The sequence below is a fragment of the Hordeum vulgare genome, chromosome 4H (genome assembly GCF_904849725.1).
Source record: "Hordeum vulgare subsp. vulgare chromosome 4H, MorexV3_pseudomolecules_assembly, whole genome shotgun sequence".
Lineage (NCBI taxonomy): Eukaryota > Viridiplantae > Streptophyta > Magnoliopsida > Poales > Poaceae > Hordeum > Hordeum vulgare.
This window is the reverse complement of record NC_058521.1, coordinates 87,961,994-87,967,993: the sequence shown is the minus strand read 5'-3', so window position 1 is coordinate 87,967,993 and position 6,000 is coordinate 87,961,994.

The following is a 6,000-nucleotide window of genomic DNA, read 5'->3' as shown; positions in this document are numbered from 1 at the left end:
GCACTCTTGGAAAACAAATCTACTGAGGAATAGGGTAACGGGAGGGAGAGGGCTGCCACCAGGGCGTGGGATTGTTGTGTGCAACCCTCCCGCTCTCCTTTACTATATATAGGAGGCAAGGGGTAGGGTTAGGGTGCAGCCCTTGGCCCCTCCTCCAAGGAGAACCGGTGGCTAGGGAGGAGTCCTCCCTCCACAAGGAAGGGAGAAGTCCCCCTCCTCCAAGGCACCTCCGGGGTGCCTTCTCCCTTTGGGACTCTTTCCCCCAAGTCGCATGGTCCCTTAGGGGCTGGTGCACCTGGCCCATGCAAGATAGGGTGCCCCCCTATGGCCCATTTGGCCCCCCGGGGCAGGTGGACCTCCCCCCCCCCCCCCCGGTGGACCCCCAGAACCCTTTCGGCACCCCCGTACAATACATGTAATGCTCGCAACTTTTCCTGTAGCCAAAATAACACTTCCTATATATGAATTTGTACCTCTAGACCATTCCGGAGATCCTCGTGACATGTGGGATCTCATCTGGGACTCCGAACAACATTCGGTCACCAACGTACATATCCTAATACTACTCTAGCGTCATCGAACGTTAAGCGTGCGGACCCTACGGATTCCAGAATCATGTAGACATGACCGAGGAATCTATCCGGACAATAACCAATAGCGGGTCCTGAATGTCTATACTGGTTCCAACATATTCCATGTAGATCTTTATCGGTCGAACCACGATGTCAAGGATTCAGTCACTCCCGTATACAGTTCCCTTTGTCCAACAGTATGTTACTTGCTCAAGATTCGATTGTCGGTATCTCCATACCTAGTTCAATCGCATTACCGACAAATCTATTTACAAGTTTCATAATACAAGATCCCCTCACTAACTCCTTAGTTAGATTACTTGCAAGCATTTTGTGATATTGTTTTACCGAGAGGGCCTAGAGATACCTCTTCGTCATACGGGGTGACCAATCCGAGTCTCGATCCATGCCAACCCAACAGACATCGTTGGAGATGCTTGTGGAGTACCTTTATGATCACCCAGTTACAAAGTGACGTTTGATACACACGAGGCATTCCTCTGGTGTTAGGGACTTGCATGATCTCATGGTCTTAGGACCAAATACTTGACATGAATAAAGCAGTAGCAACAAACTAAGTGATACGATCAAATGATCTGCTTACAATTGGGACTTGTCCATCACAACATTCTCCTAATGATATGACCCCATTATCAAAGGACAACTCATGTCTATGGTTAGGAAACCCTAACCATCTTTGATCAATGAGCTAGTCTAGTAGAGGCTCACTAGGTACACGGTGTTGTCTATATATCCACACATGTATTTAAGTTTTCGGTCAATACAATTCTAGCATGGATAATAAACGTTTATCGTGAAAAATTAAATACGATAATAAACAATTTATTAGTGCCTCTAGGGCATATTTCCAACAGTCTCCCACTTGCACTAGAGTCGATAATCTAGTTCACATCATCATGTGATTCACACCCAATGAGTTCTGGTGTTTGATCATGTTTTGCTTGTGAGAGAGGTTTTAGTCAATAGGTCTGTAGCATTCAGATCCATGTGTACTTTGCAAATCTATATGACATACTATAGATGTTGCTACCATGCTCCACTTTGAGCTATTCCAAATGTCTGATCCATTATACGTATCTGGTTTGCTACTCAGGGTACACGGCATTTCATACATTACAGAGCATATGGGTGAGACATGGGGGACAACCTTTGTCCTTTCTCTTTCTTCTGTCGTGGTCGAGCTTTGAGTCTTACTCAACTTCACACCTTACAATACACGCAAGAAATCCTTCTTTGACTAATCCATTTGGAACTCCTTCAAAATCTTGTCAAGTTATGTGCTCTGTGAAAGTCTTATCACGCGTCTTGATCTACCTATATAGATCTTGATGCCCACTATTTAAGCAGCTTTATCAAGGTCTTCCTTTGAAAAACTCCTATGGAACAACCCTTTATGCTTTCCAAAAATTCTGCATCATTTCCGACAGTGGCGGAGGCAGGAATAAATTTCAGGTGTGGCGGGTCGATAAAGGAGAAAATAAAGTAAATTGCATTAGCCCATTAAATTAATCTTATTTTCTGTTCAATAGGTACAATATAATCAGATAATGTTAAAAGTAAAAATAGGGTAGCCATTCAAAATACCTCACTAAATGAAGATTATATGGATAATGGATCCGCAATGTATGAAATACATTAACCAGACGAACATAAAAATGATATGCAAAACATATAAAACAATAGATAAATCATGAAAGTCGAGATGAAACTTTAGAATCCTCACAAAAAAGAGGAAACTTTGGGGAATATAAGTTGAGTTCCATCTGCTAGTGGCTCACAGGTTGGTGAAAATGCTACGTATTTAAACTATAACTAGATAAGTGCAACCAAGAGGAAACTTATAAATTATCCAATTGACGAGCCTAGTAGGAACTCAACTCCTTTTTAATGAAATCAGGAATCAATCCCACCATCCCCACACTCACCAGGCTGAGCATGGTAATAAAGCACAATCAACAACCATGTGAGCTTCTTTTCCCCTTTCCCCATCCAATTATTTGTCCAGCAATAGCGCCCAGCGGAACAACGTCATCAAGATGTTAAACTTTAAAAATTCAACTATATACTACAAATACCTACTATTTGAGCAAAAACTTAGGTGTGGCAGGTGCCAAGCCTTGCCAGATACCTAGATCCGCCCCTGATTTCTGATCAACAATATGTCAACCACATATACTTATCATAAATTCTATAATCCTCCCACTCACTTTCTTGTAAATACAAGTTTTTTCATAAACTTTGTATAAACCCAAAAATTTTGATCACCTCAGCAAAGCGCATATTCCAACTCTAAGATTCTTGCACCAGTCCATAGAAGGATCGCTAGAGCTCACATGCCTTTAAGCATCCTTAGGATCAACAAAACCTTCTAGTTGTATGACATACAATCTTCCCTTAAGGAATCCGGTAAGGAAACGATGTTTTGACATCCATCTGCGAGATTTCATAATCAAAAAATGCAGCAACTGCTAACATAATCCCAATAGACTTTAGCGTCACTACGAGTGATAAAGCTTGATCATAGTTAACTCCTTGAACTTGTCGAAAACCCCTTTGCAACAAGTCGATCTTTACACATAGTGACATTACTACCACCAATTGTCTTATTAAAGATCCATTCACCCTCAATGGTGTGTCGGTCATCGGGCAAGTCTAGCAAAGTCCATACTTGGTTATAATATGTGGATCCTATCTCATATTACATGGCCTTTAGCCATTTGTCGGCATCCAGACCCATCATCGCTTCCTCATAGTTCGTAGGCTCATCATTTTCTAAAATCATGACTTCCAAGACAGGATCACTGTACCACTCAGGGTTGTACGTGTTCTTGTTGACCTATGAGGTTCTGTAGTAACTTGATCTGAAGTTTCATGATCATCATCAATAGCTTGTTCTTCAACTTGTGTACGCATTACATAAACACCTTTCTGCGTTGCGCTACTTTCCAATTCAAGTGAAGGTTTAGTAACCTTATCAAGTTCTACCTTCCTCCCACTCAGTTCTTTTGAGAGAACCTCCTTCTCTGGAAAGGAACCATTCTTGGCAACAAAGACATTGCCTTCGTATCTATGATAGAAAGTATACTAATTGTTTCTTTGTGGTATCTTATGAAGATGCACTTTTCCGCTTTGGGTTAGAGCTTATCACACATAAGTGTCGCATTCCCAAACTCTAAGAAATGACAACTTAGGTTTCTCGCCAAACTATAATTCATACGTTGTTATCTCAATGGATTTAGATGGTGCCCTATTGAAAGTGAATGTAAGTGTCACTAATGCATAAAGCCAAAATTATAGTGGAAAATCGATAAGAGACATCGTAGGATGCACCATACCCAATAGAGTATGGTTACGACGTTCGGGCACACCATTACACTAAGGTGTTCCAAGTGGGGTGAGTTCTGAAACAATTTCAACACTGTCTTAAATCCATACCAAAGTTGTAACTCAGTTATTCACCTCCATGATCATATCGTAGGCTTTTTATCTTCTTGTCACAATGATCTTCAACTTCACTCTGAAATTGCTTGAACTTTTCAAAAGTTTCAGACTTGTGTTTCATCAAGGTAATATACCCATATCTACTCAAATCATCTGTGAAATTAAGATAATAAAGATATCCACTGCGTGCTTCAACACTCATTGGACTACATACATCAATATGTATTATTTCCTATAAGTCACTTGCCCGCTCCATCGGACCGGAAAGTAGGGTCTTAGTCATGTTTCCCATGAGGCATGCTTCACATGTCTCAACCGATTCAAAATCGAGTGACTCCAAGCATCCATCAGCATGGAGTTTCTTTATGGTCTTTACACCAATATGACCTAAGCAGTAGTGCCACAACTATGTGGTACTATCATAATTAACTATGCATCTTTTGGCATCCATATTATGAACATGTGTATCACTATGATCGAGATTCAATAAACCATTCACATTGGGTGCATGATCATGAAAGATATTATTCATGTAAGCAAAACAATAATTCTTCTCTGACTTAAATGTATAATCATCTCGCAAGAAACAAGATCAATATAATCTCCATGCTCAATGGAGGCGCCAAATAAGTTTTATTTAAGTTTAAAACTAATCTCGAAGGTAGAGCGAGCATGTCAATGGTGATCACATCAATCTTGGAGACACTTCCAACGCGTATTGTTACCTTGTTCTTAGCCAGTCTCATTTATCCTATAGCTCCTGTTTCGAGTTACTTATATTAGCAACTGAACCGGTATCAAATACCCAGGGGCTACTACGAGCACTAGCAAGGTACGCATGATTCAAATGTATATCAAATATACCTTTGTTGACATTGCCAACCTTCTTACCTGTCAAGTATCCAAGGCAGTTCCGCTTCCAGTGACCGTTCCCCCTTACAATAGAAGAATCGAGTCTCGAGTTGTTGGAAATATGCCCTAGAGGCAATAATAAATTAGTTATTATTATATTTCTTTGTTCATGATAATCGTTTATTATCCATGCTATAATTGTATTGATTGGAAACACAATACTTGTGTGGATACATAGACAAAACACTGTCCCTAGTAAGCCTCTAGTTGACTAGCTCGTTGATCAAACATGGTCAAGGTTTCCTGACCATAGTCAAGTGTTGTCACTTGATAACGGGATCACATCATTAGGAGAATCATGTGATGGACTAGACCCAAACTAATGAATGTAGCATGTTGATCGTGTCATTTTGTTGCTACTGTTTTCTGCTTGTCAAGTATTTATTCCTATGACCATCAGATCATATAACTCACTCACACCGGAGGAATGCTTTGTGTGTACCAAACGTCACAACGTAACTGGGTGGCTATAAAGATGCTCTACAGGTATCTCCAAAGGTGTCCATTGAGTTAGTATGAATCAAGACTGGGATTTGTTGCTCCGTGTGACGGAGAGGTATCTCGGGGCCCACTCGGTAATACAACATCACGCACAAGCCTTGCAAGCAATGTAACTTAGTGTAAGTTGTGGGATCTTTTATTACGGAACGAGTAAAGAGACTTGCCGGTAAACGAGATTGAAATAGGTATGCGGATACTGACGATCGAATCTCGGGCAAGTAACATACCGAAGGACAAAGGGAATGACATACGGGATTATATGAATCCTTGGCACTGAGGTTCAAACGATAAGATCTTCGTAGAATATGTAGGATCCAATATGGGCATCCAGGTCCCGCTATTGGATATTGACCGAGGAGTCCTTCGGGTCATGTCTACATAGTTCTCGAACCCGCAGGGTCTGCACACTTAAGGTTCGACGTTGTTTTATGCGTATTTGAGTTATATGGTTGCTTACCGAATGTTGTTCGGAGTCCCAGATGAGATCACGGACATCACGAGGGTTTCCAGAATGGTCCGGAGATGAAGATTGATATATAGGATGACCTCATTT